Source organism: Urocitellus parryii, chromosome 9 (genome assembly GCF_045843805.1).
Source record: "Urocitellus parryii isolate mUroPar1 chromosome 9, mUroPar1.hap1, whole genome shotgun sequence".
NCBI classification, from domain to species: Eukaryota; Metazoa; Chordata; class Mammalia; order Rodentia; family Sciuridae; genus Urocitellus; species Urocitellus parryii.
Window position 1 is genome coordinate 48572838 of NC_135539.1, and position 12794 is coordinate 48585631.

Consider the following 12794-nt stretch of genomic DNA (forward strand, 5'->3'; position numbering starts at 1 on the left):
GTAAATGACTGAGCTTCCAATAGAATCTCTATGCATCTATGATGTGAAGCACACAAAATGAAATAAGTTTCAGGATAAGTCATATGACGTTTTACTAAAATAATAGGTCATATGACATTTGGAAGTCACACATCTTTGCCCATTCCATGACCAAGGTAGTGCATTTCCCCTTTCCAATAGGTCATATGATGTTTTACTAAAATAAATTTTTTATATCTTTCTTTCTTTTTATGTGGTGCTGAGGATAGAATTCAGCACCTCGCACGTGCTAAGCGAGCGCTCTACTGGTGAGATCCAGCCCCAGCCCCTAAAATAATTTTTAAACACTTAAAAAATTTCATGTGTACTTTATCTTTCTGCAGCTTGGACTTGAATATTCCAGCTAAAGTTGCTTTTCTTAGTTAATGCCAATTTCATTCTGTTTACTCTTCATGCTGTCACATGAGTCCAGTTTTATTTCCTTTCTAGATATGTGATAATCATCACACATACTATTCAAGACTGCACTAAGATGTGCAATGAACTCTCTAACCAACTTGATAGTCTCTCAAAATCCAGACTTTAAGGAGAGAGAAAATACTTCGCTTATTGAAACATTGTATGTATTCTACATCAGCTCCATAGCATCAGTAAGGGAAAATTAGATTTCATAGCATGAAATCTAAGTATACCTTTAAATGTATAAAAATATATTTTATTTAAAAAGAATATTCATCAAACTAGAAAAATAGAAGACTTTTTTAAATACACATTTTTAAAAACAAAATGTAAAAATGACATAATTGATCTATGTGAATTTGGGAGGATATAAAGGAAGTGAATAATTATTACCATTGGGTTTACAAATTAATAGGATGTAAACTAAATAATATGGAAACATGTAGTTGTATGACTCTCCTTATGGATTCAGAGTGTAACAAAAATTTGTCAAAATATTAAGAATAGACTAATAAAATTTGATCAGATGATATATTTCTGTGGCTCTCTAAGAGTTGCTCTGAGTTGAGGGGATCTGTGGATTACTTCAGGGAAATAATTGTATCTGAAGGTTTTGAAATGAGGAAGAAAGTCTCTCTTAAGGTTCCTTAGAGAGGTAAAGAGGAGAAGCACACCTCCCCATTCATGAAACCCAGAGACAAAATAGGAGGACTCGAAAGGGGAAATGCATGACCTTGGTTCTGGGATGGACCAAGATATGTGACTCTCAAAATCCTCTGTGCTGAGAAAATGGAACCCCCTGTGGGAAGGGCCCAAGGAAGTACTACTGTTCCTCTTGTTTCCTAGGACACTGGGAGAGACTTGTGAGAACCGAGGAAAAGGATCCCTTCTATGGATGATCTTTACAATAGCAAAAGAGGTGATAAGATGCTTACAATGACTCCCATGTGTTAGTCCAGTGTGGCTCTCAGACACAGGTCTCTTCCTAATTTGCAGCCTCTAGTTATCCCAACCCACCAGTTACCCCTAACTCTGTCACTTGTGACTGCTGACTCAAGACTGGAATCCAGAATAACTACAAAAATTATACATTAGCTATTCTAGTTAGAAAAGGTCAAATGTGGGTATTTCAGTGTTCTAATTTCAGGTTCCCATGGTTCTTGACTCCTGAGAAGCAATTATAGGATAAGCAGGTAAAACTACAAATTCCTTCACAATTATTCTTTGTATAGAAGGAGGGTTTTCCTTAAATCACTACAAACTTTTGGCACAGGAATGGACATAATTAAAACATAAATGCTTCATCCAAAGCAAACAAAGTCCAAAAGTAAAACCTGAATTTTTTTCTGATCAGTGAATCACAGCTAAATCCTAAATTTCAGAATAAGTATTTATCTAATTACTATTCACTGAAGCTTTTAACTTTCATCATAAACAGTTGGGAGAGAAGGTAGGGAAAAGAGATGATGATCAGATTTCTAAGTGAGGTTGTGCTGACAGACATCAAAAGATGGAGACCATGTTCCATGGGATGGTTTGGTGCAGTGGAGGGCTTCGTACAGAAGAGATGCTTGATAAACATTTCCAGAATTAAAGTAATTAGAAAAGGCAGTGACCAAAACCCTGTCATTCCTGTTTCACCTTATTCAACAAAGCAAGCATCACATATTTGATGTTTTCACAAGAGTTAAAATTCATAGATGTAGATCAAAGAACAGAACACTTTGTAAACACCTTAGAGCTGGAAGGAACTCTGGAAGTCATCCAGGCCTGCTCCCTCTCCTAGGCACAGCTGTCCCTGGTGACTGTCACTCTTAGACTCATACCCGCCCAGTTTTTCAGTAGGGACTTCAAATCAAGTGGGTACACAAAGGTTACAAATGAAGCTTCAGTACCTTGACCCATATACTTATTTGACAAAACAGGAGCAAAGGTGGTCAGCTGGCCACAGGAACCTCAGAGTGCAGGAGAGTCATTGAGTGTTAGGAAGAAAGGCTGGAGGTGGGCATTCTGCACATGCAGTGGTCTCTGCCGCCAACTTACCTGCGGCTGTGTATCTTGGAGAGCTTCAGAAAACTTCTCTAAGATTCATTTTCTTTATTTTAAAATGCAAATAACAGCAGTATCCACCTCTCAGGTGGTTACAGATTAAATTGTTCAGGTAGAGCATCTGAGCCAGTCCCCAGCCTACGGTAAATGCTTCCATATGTTAGCAACAGGCTGATGCTTGATTATGTCTCCACCTATTTGAAAATACCTTGAAGGCAGGAACAAGTATTCCCATAACCCAGACTCTAGAGAGATGGGAAAAGTACATTCGGAAGCAGATTAATTATTCTAAAATTGGCTAATATTATAAAAGAGACAATATTAAAATGAAAGCCTGATTTAAATATGCTAATCAGGGCTGGTTTGCGGCTAAGTGGTAGAGTGCATGCTTAGTATGCACAGGCCATGGATTTAATCTCCAGCAAATTAATTAATTAATTAAAAATACCTCAAGTACTTTATTTAATTAGTAAGGCATTTAAAACTATTCTTTCATTTAAAGAAAAACAAGATTTTCTTTCTAGGAATGCATGTTATTTTTGTTACTACCTAAATTGAAACAGCATCCTTCCCTTCTGTCTTCCTTACTGGTATCTTTTGTTTACTTAACTGCTCCACATACATGTGATATATTTACTCACCCACATCATTCACACACACACTCATGTGCAAATATACATACACACATGAGTATGCAAGTATATATGCATACACAGAGTAAGGAAACAAGAAAAATTCCCAGAGTGACCAATAACATGGCCAGAACAAAGAATTTAATAAAAGTCATAAAACCTGGAGTCCTCATTTCTGATTATTTTATAGATTAAAAGAAAAAGGGCAATTTTTCTAGACTCTGTCCTCCTGGGTAGTCAGAGGTGACAGTGCACTTGGCATGCCCTTCTTGACAATTCAGAGTCTCTAATTTTCAATCTTCACTAAAATAATGAGTGATGGGTCAATGCACCTTGGTGAGTCTATGCATAAAGGAAATTAAACTATGTCAGAAAGGGACATTAATAATTTCTTACCTTTACATCTTGTTTCTCTTAATAAAAGGGAGCCCCCAAACTGTAAACTTTGAGTGAACAGAAAAGCCTTTTAGCTCTATGAATAAATAACCTGGAGCCTACTTAATTTCAGTCAATTTTCAGTACAAAAGAGCTGACTTTAAAATAGAAAAAAAGGGAAAAGGAGCACTGACATGGAAGGGAACCAGTTTTACACAAAATATGTTTTCCTTATATTTCACATTTTTTGTAATTTATAATTGGGTTAACATTTTTATGGACAGGTTTCTCCCCCCCCCCCCCCGGGAGCTTACCCACAGCTGCTACAGATTTGTGTTTTTGAAAGGAATATCAGGATCACTTTGTTACAATAGGAAAGTGACTTTGGAATGAGACTACAGCCGCAGGTTGTCCCCTGACCACAAGGAGATATTACTTGGCTAATATTTTCCAGTAGATATGTTTGATGACTACTTTATTCATTATTTAATTGTATAGCTATGCTTAAAGTTAAGAAAAAACTATAAAGGGCTCCATTAAAGCATCTTGCTATCTGAAACAGACTCCAACAATATCTGTGTACATAGCTGTATGTGTCACTGATTTCATCAGCAAGGACTGCTGAAGCTAGCTAGATCCTGTCCAGATGCATCTCCATTGCCATTTCCACCAGCAGTACGTGTTTACCCACTTCACCATTCTTTCCTTAAAAAAACTTCTATTCACTTCTTTAAATATGACAAGTAAAAAAGTGTACATCATTGTTATTTTAACTGGTATCAGGGTTGGACATTTTCATGTTTATTACTTACAGTTCTTATTTCTTCTGTATACTGTTGGTTAATGCATTTTGATTATGTTTTGATGATGGTCTTCATGAATACACAGAAATTTTAATAAATAAGCTCTTCATCTTAAGGTTTTTAATTATAACTTTTCACTAATCATAAAGAAATTTAAAATGGTTCTGTGATTGAATCTGCATATTTCTTTCTTCTGATTTCTTCCACTGTTTTAATGACTTTCCTACTCTTAGGTCTGACAAATATTCCCCTAAAATTTCTGAAGTTTTAAAAAATGGCTTGCATGGCTTTATGTTTAATTATTTTAATCCCATCTGGAATTAATCAAATGTAATCATGAGTTCAAGCCTATAAAGTATGGTTTTAACTTTATGTTTTTCTAAATAATTCATCAGTGGTCCAAGAAATACTGAACAAGCCTTTTACTAATTTATGTTGATATTCATCTTTTACTGAATAGATTACTTATTATGTCATGACATAAAAAGGTGATTCTTGGTCTAAGTTTGAGCTTATTCTCTTATTAGTAATATCAGTACCAGAAAAACAATATTAGTGTGGTAATCATTGATATTTATTGAGAACTTGCTAGATGTCATGCTTTGCTCAAAGAATATTATGTGGATTAGTTTATCTAGTTTTACATGGATTTATTTAGTTCTCACAGCAACCCTATGCAGTAGATAGAATGATCCACATGTTTAAGTAGACCTTTTAGTATAATAAAAAAATGCTTGCCACGGCGGCTTTGCTTTAAGTAGCAAATGATGAAGTGAAGAAGAATGTTTAAAAGGCCATACACAGATGCAACACAGAAAAAAATGATGAGCCTTCTGTAATTTTAGAAAATAATTTATGAGGAAAATTTATCAAAGAGAACAGAAGCTTAATTTAGGAGTTTAAAATATAATTTTTTTTCTCTGGGGGAAAAGACAGCTTCTAAATACAGTTAAGTACTTTTTTATATTGCTCTATATTCAGATGGTGTATAAAGTACAAAGAATATGTAAGAGCGTATCCCACCTCACAAAGGCCCCAATCTGCTAGAGGGTACAACAATTATTCTCAAACACTTGTAATTTAAGTTGTTTTCACAACATGGGACCATACTATATGATTTTTTGCATCTATTCTAATGTCTGATTTGACTTTCACATTTTTTTTTTCAAATAAAAAAGTATCTGGGCAGTTGTGATTTGGTTATTGTTCAAAACTGATTCATTACAATGAATTTGTGTAACACATTCATAAAAAGAGTATTAATTCTTACATATTCATAATTCTTAATATTAACCTTAAGAATCAGTTAATAAAGTAAGCTTCAATATTGTAGATAAAATTATACCTATCTTATAATTTTAAATGTTAGCAGTAATAGTTTTTAAAAAACTTGGAAGAAGCCAAAATATGCAGAAGTATTGAAATGATTAATTAAATCACGAAATACTTCAAAGAATTAGGATTAAAGCCATTAAGATTATATAAAGAAAACTATACAATACCATAGAAATGCATTTTGTATAATAAAACTGGAAAAAGCTGGATAGGATACAATAATCTAAGGATTTATGTGTTTTACTTTTTATGAATATGAAAATTGTTATAAATGAAGAAATATAGAATAAAATAAAAACAATGGTTGTGTCAGGTAGCAAAGGCTATGGGCAATTATTTTATTTTCAACATTTTATGATTTTATAATTGGAAAAGAAACCACAAAAACAAAGAGTTCATATGTGAAAAATCAAACAAATAAAGCCCATTATTGGCAGATTTATTTGTGTGGTTATACCAACACATGATACAAAATATCTTTGTTTATGTCTCAGAGGCAGGTTTTCATCTCCTATGTTTTGAATGATTATAGCAATAGACAAGCATCCCCGTTCAAAATAGTTAGAAATAGTCAATAAATTCAAATATAAGGCTAGACAGGACAGCAAAAACAATGGAAATGAAACTGTGGTATAAGAATTAAAGATCAGGGAAAACAGAACCAGCAATCTCACACAAAAAAATTGTTTTAAATACTTAAAACCAAACTAATAAAACTGATGTGAAATTTTTTAAATCACAAATTATCATATTCTTTGATGTCCACAAATTAGTAACTTCAATGTAAATTTAAAATGTAATAAACATTTATAGTTTCGGTAGTCTCATTTTTCATAGATTGTACTATTTAATATGGTATTTTATTGAAAACATGATCATATTATATAGAAATATGCCAATTAACACAAAAACCATAACATCCCACTTTGCTCATCAGCAGTTAAAGGCCTTAGAAATCACACATGTGAACAGGAGAAAAGTGGTCCTGACTTTCTGTTAACTCGAAGAAAATAAACACTGAATTATTATGCAGCCACCTGCAATTTTTCAAATGGGATTCAGATTTTCTCTTTGATTACATCTCTTTTAGACAACCAACCTGGTCGAGTAACATCAGATACTGTGCATTTCTAATGTCTAAGTAAGCTTTTAATATGTTTAGATTTTATAGATGTTTATAACAAGAGAAAAAATATCTTAATGAAACTTTCTCAAATCAGAACAAATATAGGTCACGGGTACATTCAATATTAGAAACTTATAGAAAGATCCATGTGAAATAAAGTTCCTAATTTTTTAAGAAATATTTTATTCAATGTGAACATAGTCCAGAAAACTACTTAATTTCCAAAAAGGAAACACATTTTTTGAAACTGTTTTTTCTCATCTTCAATATACTAAAATGTAGATCTCTTTTTGAAAAATTGGGAGTACTGTCAAAAACTTATGAGAATTATTATCTGCATCTTAAAAATCAGAATAGTTGGATCAAACAAATATTTAACTGGTTTCATAGGTGCCTTAATTACAAGGAAAAAGTGAGTAAAACTTTTTAAAAAAACTTAAGAACATTTTTAAAAAATGTACACATTATTAATAAAAACGAAACCTCTTAAAATTATACAATCTTTCCTTCCTGACAATAAAATGAACATTTTCTTTTTTTTGTTTTAAAGAGAGAGTGAGAGAGTAGAGAGAGAATTTTTTTTAATATTTATTTTTTAGTTCTCGGCAAACACATCTTTGTTGGTATGTGGTGCTGAGGATCGAACCCGGGCCGCACGCATGTCAGGCGAGCACGCTACCGCTTGAGCCACATCCCCAGCCCTAAAATGAACATTTTCATGAAAATAAATATTCTGAATATAATGCCAATGTTGTTGTAATGATGCAAATCACCACAAAATTTTTGTTGTTTGTTTTTTTTTTTTTTTTTGGTACCAGAGATTGAACCCAGTGGTGTTTAACCCCTGAGCCACATCCCCAGCCCTTTTATCTCACTAAGTTGCTGAGTCTGGCTTTGAACTTGCTCTCTTCCTGCCTCAGCCTCTCAAGCAGCTGCAGCTGCTTTGAACACAAAATTACTGAAATATTGTCCCTAAGGTACCAATCATAAAATTATCACAAAGACAATGAAGGATAATTAAAAACAATCTTAAAGTGACAAATGAAGCTCTGGGGAGGAATCTGAAACTGAGGGGAAAAAAAATGCCAATACACAACTGTAGATGTTAATGGGATCTGAAGAGCCGAGATTAATCAGTTTCTATATTCATCATCAATGTTAGAAAAAAAATTACCAAAAAAAACCCCCGTGATGCACTATCAATACCTTATTAACCAGCCATACTGATATGCTAATTCTGTATAAAAAGGAGGAATAGGCTTTTGAACAAAGGAAAAAAACAAACAAACAAAAAACTCAAAATTCACCTCTGGAAAGTTACAGGTTCAAATGCTCAGTTCATCTCAGACTAAAAATAAAAAACTGTAACTGATAAAACCATAGAAGTTAACATATCAACTTACAGTTTCCAAGGGAAAAATTACATATTTTTGTTTAAAAAAAGTTTAAAAAGTTTTCCTGATACCATAGACCATTTTTTTTTAAAAAATTATTTTCCAAGGTATATCGAAGGATCATCTTAAAAAATAGAAAAGCTGTATGAGAATTTAATTTTCTGACAGCCATCTCATGAAGAAATGAGTTCTTATTTACACTTTCAAAATTATGAGAAAATACAGTGTGTATACATAAAACTCCATATAAAAATAATAATTCTGAACAGAAGAGATAATTGGGTTTAAAATTTTAATATTTTTAAATTCTCCAAGCAGGAATGACTTCCTCCTGTTAGAAAAATAAAATATTTTCAAGTAGTATTTCAGACATGTTAGATTATGGAGAGTTTTTTTGTTTTTGTTTTTGTTTTTTTAATTCAAGAAAGAACCTGTAAAACTTTCGAAAGAATGCCTCTAGATGTTCTTTGTAAAAGAATTTAATTTTTAAAGTATTAAGGATACTCTGACATAGCTGTACTTACATACCCAACAATCTACTAAATGGTTGGATGTTGTAGTAAATGGGACTTTTTAGTAGATTTACAAAATCAGTACTGTAATTTATTGAGGATCAATGGTGTTTAAATATAGGAGAATGAGGACAAATAAGGAATAGGATTAGGAAAGAATGCAAAAGTAGAGAATGGATAAATAATAACCTTTAAAAGAAATAACAGCAAATGAAAATTTTTGTTTTTATTTAACTTTATGCTAAACACTTTGGTTAAGTAGACGAATAGTCTAAGCATCCATAAGTCCCCAAACTGAACTTGTTTTAAAGGAATGCATGAAATATTCCAGCAAGGACAAGAGTGGAGAAAAATTCACTTTTCAGGAAACCATTTGTAAGAAAGAATGTCAGAAAACAGACGCTTGATTTGCTGTGCTTTGTGATTTGATTAGAACAAATTTTCTATAATGAATTAATCAGAAGAAAACATTGTGCAATTCTTACTAATGTTAAAAAACATAGTAACTCTTCATATGGACTATTTTTTTCTGCCATAGGAAAAAGGAGAATCTTTAAAAGCTGACTATTCAACTACATAAAGCAATTACACTTTGTAAGCAACACCATGCACATAGATCAAAAATATGTAACTCCACACCATTCACCAAAGCTAACAAGTAAAATTTCCAGGATGGGTAACATGAATTAATTCTAATAATTCATATACACAAATACAGTATATATACATAGATAACAAATCAATCTGTAAATGACAATCATTCCATATAGGCAGCTCTTGACTTGTAGGGATTAAACTTTTAAAAGTATAATTTTAAAAAAAATTTCTATAATTCATACTACAGTATATTTACTTATCAACCTTCATGTTTCAAAACTGTATGCAGACTACATATAACTTATATTACCCAGTCACTGAGCTTTTTCCTTCCTTCGAACAATCAAACCTTTACCTCTAAGAAATGACATATCAATAAGAATCATACTACAGAGAGTACTTCCACATCAGTGAAACTTTATTAATTATGCTTTTAAACTACAATTCCTATGAAAATCGACATTCAAACCTTGAAGTGCCATGTCATTTTTTTTCAAAAATCAAATTATGTTGATGTGACATTTATTTTTCAAAAATGTCATCTGTCATCAGGTGAAGGGCTATTTATATATGCTGTTTTGTGCTTGATTTTATAATATTTAAATTAAATGAAAATAATCAAATGTCTTCCATGAGCTGTTGGCTTGATTTAGATCCACTGTGGTCAAAGGCTCTACAAGTAAATCCTGGACAGTCCCATTTTTTGGTTCAAGGATATTCTGTCTATAAGGTAGAGCACTTCTATTTCTTCTTTGGAAAATACAAGGTATGAGAGTGATAAGTTCCTAAAATAAGTAAGAGCTTCAGAAATTCTCTTAAGGAATCCTTGCTAAAGATCTCAAGAGAAGGTTGAATTTCTAGGAACTCCTTTGGTTATTTTCCAGAGCTACTCTAAGATCAGACAAAAGTATCATGTGCCAAGGATTGATACAGATATTCTTTAAAACTAGTGTTACTACCATGTATTTGGGAAAGTGGTGGTGTCTGTTGGGATCTGATGTATCTATCTAAGAACACTATGATTCCTTCATATGCTATGTGGTAAATGACTAAAATGTTACAAGCCTATTCCATCTTGTTGAATTACACCGTTTAAATTATGAGAAAGACATGTTATATAAAACATACCACATCTCCAAAGGAAAGTTTTTTCCTCCAATGCAACAATTACCATAGATATAATTTTTAAAGTATGATAGGAGAAAGTGATGGTCATTTTATGTGTCGCATTGATTGGGCCATGGTGTCCAGACATTTATTTGGTCAACATTATTTTGTATGTTTCTGTTTCTCGATTGACAGTAACATTGGAATATGGGATGAGTAAAGCAGAGTACCATCCATAATGTTTGTAGACTTTGCCCAGTCAGTTGAAGGTCTTGATGGAACAAAGACCTCCCTGATTAAAAGCAAGTCGACCAATCTTTAGAAATGCTTTGTCAGGTTCAAGTAAGTTCCTTTCTGTTCCTAGTTTGCTTTTATTACCAAAGTGTTGGATTTTGAATATGTCTTTGAATCCAACCAAACTGCTATCAACCATGTCCACTAAGGTCACCAATAACTTCCACATTGCTAAGTTCATTGTCAGTCCTCATCTTCATCTTGTTTGACCTCTCATTCTTTCCTCCTTGAAATTTTACCTTTTCTTAGCTCCCAGAAAATGACATTCCTGGTTTTCCTCCTCCATGAAGTTCTTTTGTTGTCTGTATCTACACTCCCCTGGTGATTCTGTCCAGCTTCAATTCCCAATGTATCCTAAACAGAAAACCTAAACTTTCCTCACTACAACCCACTCCTCCACAGTCCTTTCCATCTCAGGAAATAGTAACTCCATTCTTAAATTTCCTAAGTCTTCAAATGGTACACTTATCTTTGGTTCTCCAATATGTCTAAGATTTTTTTTCCACATTTTTTATTGATGCAGTGAAGTTGTACATAATGATGGGGTTTATTATTACATATTCATACATGCACACAAAAATAACAATATAATTTGGGGACTGGGGTTGTGGCTCAGAGGTACAGCACTTGCCTAGCGTGTGTGAGGCACTGGGTTTGATTCTCAGTACCACTTATAAATAAATAAAATAAAGGTCCATCCATAAACAACAACAACAATATTTTTTTTAAAAAAATAATAATTTGGCCAATGTCACCCTGAGAGGTATCTAAAAATTTTGTTCAGGATCTGACACCTTCTCACCACCTCCGTTGATGATAACCTGGCTTAAGGGGACAATCATTTCTTGCCTCACTTACTATGGTAGCTCTCTGTTCCTGCCCTTGCTCTCTTCCAGTACATTCTCAATAGATCAGTCAGTGTGAGCCTTAAATACTCAAGTCAGGTCATGTTCTGCTTCTCAGAACTCTTCAATTATTTCTTATTTCACAAAGAGTAAAAGACAAAGTACCTGCCCCTCCTTACCATAATCATGTGTTACCTCAACCACTTAAATTCTCTCTTGTTCGTACTGCTCTGGTCATGTTGGTCTCCTTATGGACCCTCAGGTGCAGCAAGCATCCTGCCTCAGGGTTGTTGAACATGTTGTGCTATCTGGCATGCTTGCTTCCTGTAACATTCCATTCAGGTTTTTGCTCAAACATGACCTTCTCAGGGAGGCCTTGTTCAATCACCCTATTTAAATTTGAAAGTTCTTTCACTATTCCGTTTCTGCTTTACTTTTTTTCTTTGGACTTATTATCCAGTGGATTATACAATTTATTTAGTTATCCACCCTTACTCCCAATTAATGGATTATATAATTTATTTAGTTATACACCCCTGTTTATTTAGTATCCACCCCTATTCCCAATATGGAAGTGCTAGGAAAGAAGGATATTTGCTTTGATCCCAGTTGAAACTCTGTGCCCATTACAGGGTCTAAAACATAACAGGCACATGAAATAGTTTTTAAAAATCCAGAAATAGCATTATAAGAAAGTTATATTTTGTACATAGAAGAAGAAACTGCCAACCAAAGCTAAAAAGACTTCTCAAGAGAGGACATGGGACTGGGAAAGAAGAAGGTAGGGGCTCCTGTCTTTAGTTTGCAGAATTGAAATACTATTTGGACTTTTCAAACAACTTATTTCATAGAGCAATATGGAATTTCTGATATTCTATTGGTTTTCTACCAATAGAACAATTTCATATCTAATGGATGCAGTATTTTGATAAGACTGAAGTAAATTATCATATTCTATGCATGCATGATTATGCTAAAATGAACCCCAATCCTATGTATAACTATAATGCACTAATGAAGACATTTAAAAATACATAAAATTTTAAATTATTCTAAATAATTTTGTTGTGAAAAATATAAATGAAACTTCAGAAGACAAAAAAGGAAATAATTAACAGATTTAGCTATGTTACAGTAAAATGTCTATATGCTGCAAAAGTTCGCACAGAAAAAGGTAAAACACAACCAAAAGACCCGAAGAAAATGGAAGCAACAGAAGAAAAGTTAATATTCAAAACAGAGAAATGGCTCACCAAATTAACCAGAATTGACAATGTAACCCAGCAG

At 33.1% G+C, this 12794-nt stretch overlaps 1 protein-coding gene across 5 annotated transcripts in view; it reads right to left on the reverse strand.

Moving 5' to 3' along the window:
* The window catches only part of Mpp7 (MAGUK p55 scaffold protein 7), a 259878-nt gene that overhangs the window by 36713 nt on the left and 210371 nt on the right, over positions 1-12794 (reverse strand). The window lies entirely within an intron of this gene.